This window comes from Lepisma saccharinum, chromosome 17 (genome assembly GCF_977018435.1).
Source record: "Lepisma saccharinum chromosome 17, izLepSacc3.1, whole genome shotgun sequence".
In the NCBI taxonomy this organism is placed as follows: domain Eukaryota; kingdom Metazoa; phylum Arthropoda; class Insecta; order Zygentoma; family Lepismatidae; genus Lepisma; species Lepisma saccharinum.
The window spans coordinates 25,909,295-25,925,300 of NC_139245.1; the positions used below are offsets into that span (position 1 = coordinate 25,909,295).

Here is a 16,006-nt window from a genome sequence, read left to right on the forward strand (position 1 = left end):
GGTGTTGAATTTTACATTTGCACAACACACAATTGATTTACGTACCCTTGCACAGGTCGACAGTAGTTAGAAAGTAAAAATTACCTGTTTAACTAGGGGGAAATACTGAACTACGAATTACGTATTAGAGTCCCCTTCTGGCTTCTGTAGTGGACTGGTGAGCTAACGTCCCATAAAGCTACATGTGCCAGGTATGAAACCCAGTTCATACATGAGTATCATTGTATTTATTATACCCATTCCGTCATTTATAATCATTATCACATTTAACCCAATATGCAGAAAGAAACAAAAATACCAAAATAATAATTACAACTTATAAATAAAATAGCATTTCTATGGCATCCACCAACTCCATAACCATCAATGTCATACATTTTCATTGGACAAAATTAACATGTTCTTGAAGGCAATGTTTTAATTATTTTATTAGATACTTCCAGGCCCTCTGATGGCACAATGCTATTATTCTTACCTTGTGATCGAGTCCAGAGTTCAATGCCCTGGTGGAGGCATAATGCAATGGTTTGGATTCCACTTCAAAACTGTAGGTCCAGCCCCAATTAGCCTATCTGAACATAAAGTGGACTTGAAACTATACCTCTCCATTTACTACAATATGTATGTGTGCGCGAATGCATTGTAAGGATATGATACATTCACAAAGAAAAACAGTTATGAGGAAAAGGTGAAATATGTTTAAAATCCTTCCAAGAAAAAACAAATTCTCAGTGTTTTCAGATATTCAGGAATCCTGTGAACATGGGCGTCCAGAAGGGGGGCAAGGGGGGCCATGGCCCCTCCCTGGAAAATGAATGTGTACCTAAAAATTATATATTTCACACATAATTTCATTTCAATCACAGTAATTTATGTTAATTATTATAAATTCGTTGAAGAAACATGATAATTTCAGACTGAAATATTGTTTTTTGAGAGGGCACCACTATTTTGGAGGAAAATATGTGTCCTTTGCCCCCCATCCCCTGGAAAAAATTACCTTACTTGCCCCTCCCTGGAAAAAATTCTGCGGACGTCCATGCCTGTGAATAACATAATAGAAAGCAGAAAGGAAAACATAGCCCTCAAACCTTAAAATTTCAATGTTTTAGCATTTATGGAAATACATTTCCATAATGAGACTACTTTGTTAGTACAATAATTATTATTACTTAAATTAGGAAATATTACAAAAATATCTGTAATTGAACTGAAAAAAAATAATTTCACTTCAAGTTCCTCACAATGCAACAAGTAAATCACAAATTGCACTCATAAACACACACAATACTATAATAAGCCGAAGTTTTTCTGTAGGCAAATGATGAAAAGATTCTCTCTCCTTGACCACATGAATTCTACAAAAGTCTGAGATGTTCCTAGATCTGACTTTATTCTCATCTTCAGGGTAAAGGTAAAGAAGTAATTCTAGCCTGAAGATAGTGGCATTATTCTCAAAAGCTCAGAAACAGTTGCAGAACCCACTTGATTGATAGCCCAAGAGAATCAATTCAATATAAAAAATTAATAAATAAATAAGTAAAATAAGATTTAAAAAACCTGGATTTTACTGGCATTACTACCAATCTTCCATCCCTGCTATTGGTGCAATCCTCAAATACTTTTCAGTTTTAAAAATGGAATTTTCAAATGAGATATAATAATTCAAATAATATAAATAATTTATTCAAATCAACCAAGTACATAATTATAATTTACTTTTTATTTATTTTCACTTTACACTTGTTTCTTTGCATTTTGTCAAATAATTACTACATTGCACTTGTGCTTTTTTCTTCTTAACTTAGGACCCTTCTGCTGGATTAAATCACCTGGGAAGAAGAAATATACCATTAAGGAATTTGATACAAAACCAAATGCTATTGCAGCAGCATAAATTTAAAATTTCATTAATTCTCAAGTAACAGAATAACATTGTCAAAGGTGTTCAGTGGTGCGTAAGCTCAGAAGTAGTTTCCCACTGATACAGTTCCCTCAAAAAATAAATACATATGTGGAAAGGTGGCAGAAATTGTCACCATTCCATGAAGGCACATGGTTCCACATTATCTACTGGCTACAGTGGAGATGATGTGATCAGTAAAATGTTTCAGCTGTCTCACCCCCTCCCTTCCCAGTTACCCATAGAGTAAACTAATTTGAAAAAGTAACTATACTAACTTAGCTACTAAGTCAGCCCTGGTTTATTTCAGTCTGTAGAGCAATGACATGGTATGCCAAAGAACTTGGTTTGTGTCCTGGTCAGGCCTGAATTTTCTTTGCAAAAATTTCTACGCAGTACATCTCCTATGTGAACCATGACAATCCTGTTAGTTGGGTGTCTTTACTGCCATGAGACAATTGAAGTCTGCATTATGTCAGTTCAAAACAAGAAGAGAACTTCTTATGTACGTTTTTGCAAGTTTTCATTTTCAGTGTCATTACGAGTATTATTAAAGTGGTTAACAGAAAACAAAACTAAAATTCAAAAAAGCAATGAAACAAGAAATGGAGATACAATAACATGCTGTACTGTAGCCTGCATGTTGAAATGCAATCATGAAAATATGTATTCCATATTTGTTTTTATTTGTAAAATGACATATATCATCATCATCATCAGTATTCCACCACGTTTTCCACATTTTTAGAGAAGTTTGCAGATTTCATCCATATATTTAATAGAAACATAATCCATATTTAATGGAAACATGGTCTCCACTTAACGTTTCATGAAATTTAGTGTATAGCTGTGGTAAATTATGGTATCACAGCACTGGTGGGGCCCAACTTCCACATTGCGCTGTGCCTTCATGTCATGGTGCATGATGGGCTTTACCTTACTTGCGTTCCGTGTGTGCCAAATCATATGGTAAACCCAGTACTGCATTCAGTGTTTAAACCATTCATCTTTTAGATCTAAGAGACAATACTAAGATGAGAAATGACCAATATTATGATTAAATAATAAATGGTACAGTGGGATGCACAAGTATTGGGTCAGCAAATTGTCCATAACAATTTTCATTCATATTTCTCTTGCTTCTTTCGTGTTTTTAGGGACTGACCTTTTATGTATGCAAGTGCTGGTGTAGAAATTTTCAGCAGCTTGTTTGACATTTTGTTTCATTTTTTTAAGATCTCATTTCGTAAAACAAGGGCAATAAACATGGCGATGGACAATTTACTTTGCAATTCTTATGCATCTCATTGTACAACAAACCACATCCATGCTGACAAGAAGACTCAAACTCTGAATGTTTGGTGATTAAAGTATGGGTCTAGCACTAAAACCACATTGCCACTGACCCAACCACCTGTTTTATGCACTGAATTGATGTGAATATTTCAGGAGAATTAAAAATATTTGAACTACAAATTTGGAGCTTTTTAATGATTATGTGAAAGTTTGTGCAGTGTTCCATTCACACATGATACAACATACCTTTTGCCAAACTCCAATGTGTTGCATGCTTGAAATGGATACTGATATAGCATTTAGGAAGCCAAGCATTCTATCAATTCTTGCTCAATTGAAAGCATAATTTCCATGCATTCTATTAGGGACGATCCTGTAATAACAATAATAAATTTAAGAATCTCATTCAAAATATCAAATATATGAACAAACAAACAAAAAAAAAACTTGCATTCAATACACGTAAGGGTTATTTCAAAGAATGTCAATTGGCCCACTTTTAAGGAAAGCCCACTCTGACCTTAAATAGTTACAGGAGTTTGTATGATAAATTGGCAGCATTTTTTAAAAAAGTAGGCCCTGTGTGTTAGTATCAATTCAAGTAATTGTTCAATTCCATGACCCACTCTTTCCACATACAGCCATTCACATGGGAAGTAAAGGTAAAGGGATTGAATAATAGTTGTCAGAACACAAGATTGAAAACTTTCAATAACCTTTACCATGATTTATTTTATTTATCTTTCAAGCTAACTTCCAACCATTGAGTGAGTAACATTTCAAATTTCTTATAAAAACTTATTATCCATTTCTAATGGGAGGAGGGGTGGGTATTTTGTTGCTTCAGGTTCTAGTTGAAAACATGAAAAGCAACTTACTTGTGGATCTTGTCCAAAAGAGGTTCCAATGCAGTTTCTAGGACCTCCCACAGAAATTTCACAGCTCACTACCCATTGGCACAGTTCTTGGCATATCTTTTACTTTCCAGACTTAAAATCAGAATTTCTCATAAAAACCTGTAATTAAATGAATTTTGAGCATGAAAACCATAAATTATTAACAATTTTGAACAGGTTTAAACTTAATGATAACAATCAAACCATAAATTACCTAAATCTACTGTATTAAACTTATATTGTGTCATTGTTTTGATTACTAGAACTTTAAATCCAAATTTTGTCCAAAATTGCAATTCTTGCGAGAGAAAAAGAATTTTAAATCAGTCATAAGATACCTAATTACAGTTAAATATGCATGAATGCTAATTGTTGCAGTCATAAACAGTTTAAACTTGAAGGGAAATACAAAATAACACCAAGAACTAACATCTTTCATGTCAGTACCACTCAGTTTTTATGTAAAAGTGTCATTCTTGGAAAATGCCGCAAAACCGAAGGAATTTTGAATTATTACAAAAATTTTGCTCTTACTTCACATTATTTGCTTAGAACTAGCAGAAGGATTTTAAGTGGATGCTCAATATGTTATGGAACATCCAAATAGTTAATATTAGTGAAAATCTGTTGCCATCTTATTTTTTTAGAAAATTCCTCAGTGTTCCGCAGATAAAAATTTCTAAGTTTCAATTTTGTTTTCACATGCAAAGTTAAATATAACACCTCCAACTTGTGTAAATGTACACTATTATAATTACTCATAAATTTGTATTTTTAACCATTCACTTGACATTTTGTCAAAATTATGTAATTCTACTTACCTAAATACAAAATTATGAATAAAATGAACAATATTGGGAGACCAGTTCTTCATTTATAAATCTCCCATGGGATTAAATACTTCTCAACAGATAACCTTAGCTAGATCAAAATATCTTTACTCTGATGGGGTCTAGAACCCAATATTGAATTTTACTATAATTTTGGGACTTTCAGATAAATTTCGGCTAATTTCCATGATTTTTTTTTTTCAGTGTACAGGATAAGTGAAGGAAGGGGACAATTGAAGCACACCGTGTCATTTTTTTCCCGTAAAGCTTTTAAACCCTTCCCTGGAATTATTTATGTGTGGAGGTTCAGGATTAACAGTATCATTCAGTCACTACTGATGAAATCCATAGAATTTCAGCCAGTACTTTTAGGCTGTTATGCCAGATGAATAGTTAGGTACCCTTGACTTTCTGTACCACCAAGTGAAAGTTTTTGCATTTTTTATAAAGATTAAGTTGTTTATGTAGCTTTTCTGCTGTTTTTAGCTCAGGGAAATGAGTTATGGTGAAGTAAAGTACCTAGTTTCCTTAGCCAGAAGCAGGGAAGCTCGAAGGCTTTGTGCAAGTGCACCCAAAATATTAATAATAAAAGTCAATAATTGAAAATAAATATTAATTTTACATTTTAAATGTATTATAAAATAAAGTAAATCAAACCCGAAGGACTGAAAACTCACAAAACCAAAATAGAAGTGTAACTATTGTTAGTAGTGCTAAGTTTGGTGACGTTATCATTTGCACGTATTTTAAGCTATTTGAATGTGCATACACCAATTTTGACCAATAAAAAGTTGCGAAAGTACTCCGAGATAGGAGGTTTTTAATTTACGTGAGCTGTGGTTTGGGATCAAATATCGCGGTTGTTCGTGCTTTCCGCGCTTAGAAGCACATTCTATGTTACATAAAACATCAAAACCTGTCAAGTAAGAAAAAATTGTACCTCAGAGACTGTTACTAAACATTTCTACCATCCGTAACTCGGCTATTGCAAGTTTCTGCTTTCAAAAATTTCTGAGTACTACTTGTAAACAACAGACACGCACTTCATATATCGTTTGTATACTACCTAATGAAAGTGACCGGTATTTGCAATGTGGTACATGTGATAAAGACATCGATGAATTTATATCTTCCACTACACAAGCAAATTGAATAAATGCACGTGGTTTTGGCTTCGTTGCATAGTACAGCAGTACAATAATAATAATATAGCACTAATAAACTGTGTTACAATGAATTTTCATTCCATTATGTTAAAAAATAAAAACATTATACGTACCTTGAGTTATGTAGATTTACTTTCCACGCAGGCATTCGAAGCACAACCATCGATAAAGAAGCACAACACAGCAACAAAAACATACGCTTCGGCCATGTTGGCCTGTGAAAGTTGACAAGCGACACAAATGCGCATGCGCGGCTTGGTCTAAAACGGTATGGAAGTATTTCCGATTCCACGGTCGAGTCCGTAAAATTTTTACGGTAGGATGTATTAAATTTCACGGTAACTTCTAACAGTGTGGGTAACAAAACACACCTTTAAACAAACCTTTTTTCTACATTCTTCAATGATATTCATTTGGCTTTTTGAGTTCTGGGATACATTTTTCATTTCTAATTTTCTCATTATCCACTGCAGGCAGAGTACAACACATAAGAACAAGAATGCACGCTCGTCACGAATCCCGGCCTGAATTGTTCTTTGCGAGGTCCCTTCATCAATTTCATTATATCATCACTCATCCTCATTTTCACGATAACCAAATGTGACAGAAAAGCGAAGTAAAATAAACCAACAACAAGAATTAGAACGAGCGTTCACTTTCCCAAATAAATAAATCCGTATTTATGATTGTTTAGCTTATCCATTTTTTTATTGGAGGCCAAGAGATTAGTATATTTTAATAAAACACTACTAAAACGAGAGCAAGAGAGAGTGTGAGCACATATTTGTTATTTAACCATTATATATTCCATATTTTTAAAAAAAGCATAAAATTTTGTCTGCACATAAGACGTTCCAATTGCATAAATGATAAAAGCACATCCCATATTATACATACATATTGTACAACGTGTAAAAAGTAGTGTAAATACAGAAGACAGAAGTACTGCAGAAAAAAATCCCCTTAGTTCTTTAGAGGATTTCAAAGAAATCGAAGGGAAACCAATCCCCTATCTGTCCTATAGGAGATAGACTGGAGGACCTGAAAGCACGGGCTTTCAACCATTGCAGCGGGGGGCGAGGGGGCAAGGGAGATAGAGGCAGAAATCTTCCCTTTCGTTTCGAAAATCTGTTTCTACCTGGAACTGTGAGGCGGAGAAAGAGCGAGCTAGGCCGCTGAACGCACGAGAAGGGACGAGAAGCGCGTGAAAAAAGTGTTGCATATGAACTGTGGCTTCAACAAAACAATAAATATTGTGATTTGAAAATAATTAGAGATTTGAGATTGATTGATCTATCTCTGCTAGACTAGCTACTCCTCAGTGGACGTCACTGCCTTTGCCCCTCCATATATACGCCGAATGTGCATAAATTATATATCGTCTAAATCTGTGATTCATTCTGCGTACAACGGTATATCTTTCATATCTCTAGGGCATTTAGTTTCTGAGCTATAGTCATTTCAAGGTACCGCTGCATTTTGAAGCTTGAATCAGTGGCGTGCCGACCATTCCTTTTGGGGGTACAACTCAAGTTACATTGGTCATATGATAATATTGCAAATATTTTTGTGTTCCTTACATGTCGGCGATCATTTCCATGTGCATGTCGACACTGTCATGTACTTTTTTCTTGGAGGGAGGGTGGGGGAACCAAATTTTTTTTCCGAAATTTTGGAATTTTGAGAGTTAGCCCCCTCCTTCCCCGCCACATATACGCCGATTTTTCATAAATTTTATATAGTTTGAATCTCTGGTTCATTCCGCGTACAACGGTATATCACTCATCTCTCAAGGGTAATTAGTCTCCGATCTACACTCATTTAATTGAAACTCTGCATTTTGCTCAAAATTGGCTCGGGACCGAGAGGCTTACTTGTGAAAATGGCCTTGGGACTCAAAAGGCTAATGGCCACTGCATTGTATAATTATCGCACGAACAGCGATGTGCATTAGAAACTAAAAGATCAACACAGTTTTTGTCAAATAAGTTGGTGAAGTCCTCGTGGTAGAAATTCAGCCTGTGACTGCTCTACCACTTAACTATTATTTTTATTGTTATTCTTTTTTCGTTATTATCTAACTACTTAATATTGTGTCAATGGAAATGTTTAGCATTCATTTGAAAACTCTTAACATCGAATTTTCTCTGGACAAAATTATTTTAAAATGTTGATCAGCATTCTCAAGATGTAATAAACAGTGGTCTGAATTACTAATCGGCACTGTTACGTCAGTAGAGTGTACGATATTTGGATCATCCATCCAGAGTTCTTTGCACAGTGCGCCAAGACGACAGAGGTCCCTGGTTCGAAACCCGGCGTGAGCACGGGTGGTCTTTGTCAGTCTCCCTTCATCAATATCATCACTCACATTTATATTCGCAATTAACCAAAAGTGGTAGAAAAGCGAAGTAAAATAAACCAAATCAATCAGTAGTTGGATCATCCACAACAATGGCGTCTACTGTTGTGCAGAGGCACTTGTGATTCAGGTAGGTTTTTAATGACTTGCGTCATGCAGAAAGGTATAAAACACCAGAGTTCAAAACATTTATGGCATAGTGAGGCATCTAATTTTCTAGCTAGAACATGCATGGATGATGTTTTATTGAAAATCCAGCTGACTTCAGGCAAATACACAATGCCTGTGGCGACTAATACCATAAGTAAATTATTAAGGAAGAAAGGGCCTACCCTTCCTTCGGACTTGGCGTTCCCACCCGAAATGTCCATGCTACGCCACTGTTAAATATAATAACCATCGATTATGCAACAAATGCTAATATTTTCATTACTTAATTTTAGTATTTGGTAAGTCTTTCGGGGATTCCGGACCCGTGGGCCCCCTAAATACACCCTTCAAAGCTGTATGATCTAAATATAATCCTTGTCTTCCAATAAGTTCAGAGGAAATTATATAACAACAGCTAAACGAATAAATTTTTCATTATTTAATTTAATACTTGATAAATCTTTCGGGGGTGGCGGACCCCTTGGACCCCCCTAAATACGTCCTTGGTTCGCACGTAGTGTTTACTGAAGCGAAGGGTAGGCTAAGTGGTTGAATATAGGTAGGTTAGTTCTTTGTGCGATAAATTTCAACTCTTATTTCATCTGGGCATTGATTGAATAACATAGCCAGATGTCGGGCACTCTCCTGACTTCTGACAGATCAATGTTGCCAGTACACATCGTAATTTCGAAAAAGAAACATATTTTTTTATAAATATGCCATAATTAACCTCATGAATTGTGTGTAATGCATAAAATGCGTAAAAAGTTAATCGTTCTTTTATCATTTCGATAAATACCCGCAGAGACCATAGAAAATTATTGCAAGCCACTCCACAGCTGTCATGCTCGATTTTACTTCGTACAGAAATCTATTTTACACCTCGGTAACTTTTCCGCATACTGAACGTTCATGTAGAGCATGTTTTTCTTGTTTAATGTTTAAAAAATATCTGTATAGGTTAATACGCAGTGTGGGATTCATGTCTCTATCGCTTTTTGTATCAAAGTTACGTACGTCCAAAGTCTCGATGCGTGACTTTCTTGGACACCCTGTATAAATCATACATACGATCCCATATCTTCTACGATCCTGCGTAGCCGGCTTCATATAAGTGTGACTAGTTCCAAAACATCGCGTGAGATGTCACTAGAATGCAGCAATAGTGCAGTTATTCAGGGCGCTGTAGTGCAACTATAGAGTATAGAGAGTATAGACAGTGACATCTGTAGTAAAAGTACTCGGGGAAGTGTTGCCAGGTAAGACTTGAAAAAATCGGGAGATTGTTCCTTGGGAAACCAGAAGATCTGCTACATCCGATGATCTAATAGCAGCGGATGAACGACGTTCTCTGGGGCGGGATGTACAACTGTAATAATAATGGATGTAAATTACTGTGACTGAAATCAACTCATACATCTGAAATAATAGGTACTTTAATGTCAACATTCATTTTCCAGAAGGGGAGGGGTGGCGACTATCTTTGCACTTCCTTCTGGACGGCCATGCCGCTATATAATTTTGTAGAAAATTAAGTATTTAAGAATAGTATATTAAGGATAAGTATTAAGTATTTTAAAGCCGATGAAAGTTTCTCTAACAAATTTCTTGTTATTAACACTCACATGCTTTATTCGTCAGTTATGCTGCCTCTATGTTGCTGCATTCAATATATATACATTATATATATATATATATATATATATATATATATATATACACACACACACACACACACACACACACACACACACACACACACACACACACACACACACACACATGTATAAAATAATTTGCCCACGCTACGAAGTCAGTGTTTCTACCTAGTAAGGCAAGGACGTTTCACTATGTTTGCGTCCATCCATTTCATCAGTTTTTTATTAATCCTTATTGTCGTACTTACCCGTAGAGGCATAAAAGCGACGTAAATTGATTAATTGAGTTGGTGTTTTAAGTAAACTTTATGCACAGTAAGGCTAATCGGGACTGGACCTACAGTTTAAAGTGGGATCCGAACCACTATGTGCCTCCACCGGGTATCGAACCCGGGGCCCCTTGATTACAAGGCGGCGACGCTACCACTGCGCCATCGAGGAGGCCAAAAGCGACGTAAAATAACTAAAATAGAAATAGATTTTCTGGTGGGATAAAATACAATCATCTAAAAATAGTAATCTAGTAATAGTAATAAAATAATAATGTCCTAGCACAATTGAGTATCGTTTGGCATAATTTCACAGTTCAAACAGCACTTTTCATGGCTGAGTGGAGTTCCACTCTATCTCTTCTTTACATGTTCAAGTAAGATGAGCAGGCCGTTGGAGGTGCCATAGCAATAGTTTATTATGGAATTCTCCCGAAAAATCAATAGGTCTGGCAACACTGACGTTGTCCGCGCTGAAGGCTCCTTCCCCCTGTCCTTTTCCCCACCCGCCAGCGCGATGAGGTTCTGCGCATGTTTCTTTCCTTGTGGTTCCACTATAGGTGGTGCACCTTTCACTGGGTTACATTATTTAATTATTAATGTGTAACTGTGTGTAATGCACCAATAATGGGTCGAACAAATTGTGATTGGCGCAGAAACAAAATCAACCAGTACTTATTAATTTTAAAATATGAGCATTGTTTACCTTGTATTTTCCACAGGGAAACAACATCTTCTTCGGGTAGGGTACCTCTATAGCACACATGTTGAACTCAAGTCCTGCCCTTCAATGTTTGACATCATAATAAAACTAGCCTGGGAAAGTAGTCTCGAATAAACCCAAACTGGACCTGTCTAACGTACACGTATTACTAGCATAAATTAAATTGCCAATCAATAAAAGTAAGCTATGAGCAAGAACTTAATATGTTTCCTGCTCTACTATTGTTGATATTGTGAGGAGGACATCGAAGGGCGTGGCTTAATTTACATGCGTGTGTGTCTAGACAAACCATTTTTGCTTGAATGCTGTATGAAAAACCTACTTCTTGTCTTGATACAATTCCACCAGCAGAAACTGCCGGTGTTGTCATTATTTTTGATCTCTTACGTTGACTACTGTTGGAGAAATTCGGTTTTCGGCGTTCACAGTGATAGGATCAAATAGTGATCTAGTGCGCTGAAACTGTAGCTTTGTGTGTGAGATAGGATCAATACCACTACTATAAGTCATATCCCGTTGATACGTGTTTCAGTGTTATTTCTGTGCATCTTGCAGGAATTTAAATTCGTGTCGTGAGGAAGCCGGCAATTGCCGGCCTCATTTAACTACCAACCATGATGGACGAACAGGAACGGTCTGCGGCTGCCGGACTTGTAGAATTGGCACAAGTCGGCCACACCAACCCCCACCTCGACACAGAAGATATATCCATGCTTGAATTAACAAAAGGCCCAGGTAAACGGACACATGAGGAAAGTGAGGAGCCTACAGTGCACGAAAAAATTTCGCGGCCCACACAGGATCCACGCAGTCCCTTAGTTTACTGGTACTCTTCAGATATCCCTGGACCCTATGTCGTGTTATTAGAGGGATTGAATCGAAATATTGGCAAACTTTCTGCCGGCAGTCTCGGCAATAGGCTGAGAAAGGCCGATATTCCTGTCTATTTGATAGAACAAAGTGGAAAAAACCGAGTGCGTGTGACATTTAATTCCGCAGAACATGCCAACGCTTTTGTCAAAAATGCCCCCTTCCTCGACCTTCTTGAAGTCCGGGCAAAAATTCCTCAAAGTTTAGTTCAACGAGAAGGTTTAGTTTATGGCATAGAGTTGGATGTAACAGAACAGGATGTCCTTGACGGAATAGCTTCACCCTTTCCAGTTATCAGTGCGAAACGTCTTAAGAAAAAACTTTGGAATGACGATGGAACAGCTAGATTAGTTGATACCAAATTAGTTTGTCTCACCTTCCATGGAAAATTTCTTCCGGAAAAGGTGCTTATCAACAGTGAAGTCTTGGTAGTCAAACCCCGTGTCAGGGCAGTGTTGCAGTGTTCCGTTTGTATGAGATACTCGCACGGCAGGGCCCAATGCAGGTCAAAACCTATCTGCAGTAATTGCGGATCTGAAAGCCATGATACCCCTTGTAACAAGCCCCCCTTTTGTATTAACTGTAAGCAAGGTCATGGTGCCCTTGATCGCACCTGTGAAATTTGGCGCCAGGAATCACAAATCCAAAATAAAATGGCCATGGAAAATTTATCCTACCATGACGCAAGACAAAAAATCTTGGGAACATATTCGGCCCCTCCTTCCAGGGAAGCGATCCTAAACCCGATTTATAATAAACGGGACTTTCCACCCCTCAAACCTAGCAAACTCAATACGACTCCTAGTCAACTTGGGCCACTCAGTAGCGCTTGGGAAAATCCTTTCACGGCGTTGACAACAGAAGAACCTAGTCTTTTACACCCGGAAGCAGGCCCCAGTGTCACCCACACCTCGGTGGGTCTCGCCAACCACAACAAATTTTCCAGACCCCGCCATCGGCCACACAGAAGTTTGATAACAAAGGTTAGGCGTCCGGGTGCTGAACACTTGGATTGTCGGCATGCCTCCAGTTCTAGTTCGGACACTGATAACGACATAACTGTGGTAGCACATCCCTCTCAATCGATAGGAAAGGATGAAATTTGTCCTTCCTTACCCGTAGGAAAACGGGCAATTCCCCCGGTATCTCCACGGCCGCGGAACCTTCAGCTTCCGCTAAAAAACGCTATGCCAGGAACAAGTCTCCAGTCTCAAGACGTCCATCGCAGTCGTTCTGACTATCAGACATTATCTAGCGACCACCAATCTCTCTATCACTCTCTCCTGGACCTTATCCCGCACCTTTGGAATTCGGCTATTAAACTTCACGACTTCACAGAACAAGAACAATTAATTCGCAAAATTCAAGATCTTACGACACATTTACTTTCTATTATATCGGGCCGTTAGAATGTCCCGGTATAGGCCGCCTTCATGTGTTCTTTTTGTTCTCTCTCTCTCTCTCTTCCCTCCCCCATGTTATTTCCTGTCATTTTTCAATGGAACGTCCGCAGTTTTTCGGCCAGAAAATGTGAATTACAGCGACTTATGGCGGATTATAAACCCCACATTCTCAGCCTACAAGAGGTGAAAGGCACACGATATGAGAACTACAGATTACCACATTTTCTTTCCTACGGTCCTCCTTTCCCCCCAACACAACGAGGTGTTGCTATCTACGTACATGAAAATATTCCACACTCTCTTCTTTCTCTCCCCCCTTCTCTCCCTTTGGTTCAATATTATAACGTAGAAATTGTTGCTGTCCGCATTCAATTCCATCATCACTTATTCACACTCATATCCCTTTATATTCCTCCCCACCACTTTTCGCAGACCATCCCGTTATCCACCCTCAATGAACTTCTTACTTTCCTCCCAGGACCCTATTTAATAACCGGTGATTTTAACAGCCATCACCAGCTGTGGGGCAATGTCCTGACAGATCGATTAGGTTACACCATTGAAAACTGGATCATTGAGAATGATTTTATTATCATGAATGACGGTACCCCCACCCACTATCCACACAATGGTTCCCGCCCGACCAGTATCGATCTCACATTAGTATCCCCTAACCTTTTCTCTCATATCAATTGGATCAATGATTTTGACTTACGAGGGAGTGATCACACTCCGATCTTTCTTTGTTTACCGAATAATTTCTCGAATACAGGCGTGACTGACATTCCTGTCCGTCGATGGACACGTAACTCTATTAACTGGACCACCTTCCGATCTTATTTTCTTAAATTATATTATACGGATACTATACCCTCCCAACGGACTATGACATATACCAAATTCCTCCACATGATTACGTTAGCTCTTGATCGGAGCGGCACTCGCCAAAAATTTTTTACCATCGATCGATTTCCCAAGATTCATTGGTGGAACACTCAATGTGCCGCCATCAAAAACAGAAAAAAAGCACTCACAAAACTTTATGCCAAACACCCCACGCCCGAAACCTGGCTAGTACTACACAACATTCAGACTATCGCAAAAAATACATATACCAAAGCAAAACGACAGGCATGGAAACTCTTCTGTCAGTCCCTTGATGTGAATCTACCAATCGGAGTCATTTGGCGCAAATTCAACTCTTTACGACACCCCCATGTTCCTCGTCCCCGACCGATTAATACTGCCTGGGAAGTTGAATTTATGGATCTCCTCACACCTCCTACAGTCACCTTACCTCCCCCCTTTATAGACCAGACAAACATTACATTCACAGCAGATTTCCCAGCTGTTACAATACCGGAACTTCAACATATTCTAGAGAACATCCCATCTACTGCCCCAGGATATGATGGTATCACTTATGACATCCTCAAACATTTACCAGAACAAGGACTTAATATTCTTACTGCGATTTTTAACTTTGTTTATCGTAGGGGTAAAATCCCGCGAGGTTGGACCCAACATGTTGTTATTCCGATATTAAAACCAAATAAACCAGCTATGCATGCTACGTCTTACCGCCCTATTGTTCTCATACCAGTTATGGCTAAACTATTTGAAAGAACTTTACAACACCGAATATCTTGGAATTTAGAGAAACGCAATTTTTTTCCTCCCTCACAAATGGGTTTTCGCACCGGGCTTGGCAGTCAAGATGCTATATGTACCCTTACAGTGGCACTTCAGAATAGCCAAATATTGCGACAATATTGCTTTAGTTTATTCATAGATGTTGCTCATGCCTACGATTCGGTTCAAATTCCAATATTATACCAAATTCTTGATACTCTTCATATTCATCCGGTGGTAGCACAATTAATATGGCATTTATATCAAGAACGCATACTGGTTTTTTGGTTTCCCCATAATGTCACGGGACCACGATTAATCCGGAGTGGTGTCCCACAAGGCTCCCCACTCAGTCCAATTCTTTTTAATATATATACACAATACTTACATCAAACACTAAATTCTAATCATCATATCCTTCAATATGCTGACGATTTTTGTTTCTATAATAGTACATCAGATGCCACTCGAGGCATCTTAGACTTACGCAACTTTATCATTCAATTACGAGATCAATTATCGCTACGCGGTTTATCATTTTCCCCGGAGAAATCTCAGATCATTATTTTCAATCAGTATATGCTTACTCGTTATCCTAACAATTTAACTCATTTACATCAAATTCCGGTGGTTCAAACCTGTAAATACTTAGGGATTCATTTTGACCGTAAATTAACTTGGCAACCACATCTTACATATTTGCTCACAAGAGGGAAAAAATTGTTAAACATTTTGAAAGGGCTTGCCACTACCAAATGGGGGGGCCACCCCTCCATTATGTTATTGTTTTATAAGAATTGTTTTCGTTCACTTTTTGATTATTCGGCTCCCGTATTGGGCGGGATGT

The 16,006-nt window shown here is 37.8% G+C and overlaps 1 long non-coding RNA gene across 1 annotated transcript; it reads right to left on the reverse strand.

Moving 5' to 3' along the window:
- Window positions 1-1,664: 1,664 nt before the first annotated feature.
- LOC146001239 (uncharacterized) lies at window positions 1,665-6,356 on the reverse strand. The gene is made up of 4 exons (XR_014443550.1): window positions 6,205-6,356; window positions 4,078-4,215; window positions 3,446-3,572; window positions 1,665-1,832 (listed from the first exon to the last, which is right to left on the reverse strand). It is a non-coding gene; the product is annotated as an uncharacterized LOC146001239 (long non-coding RNA).
- Between the last annotated feature and the right edge of the window lie 9,650 nt (window positions 6,357-16,006).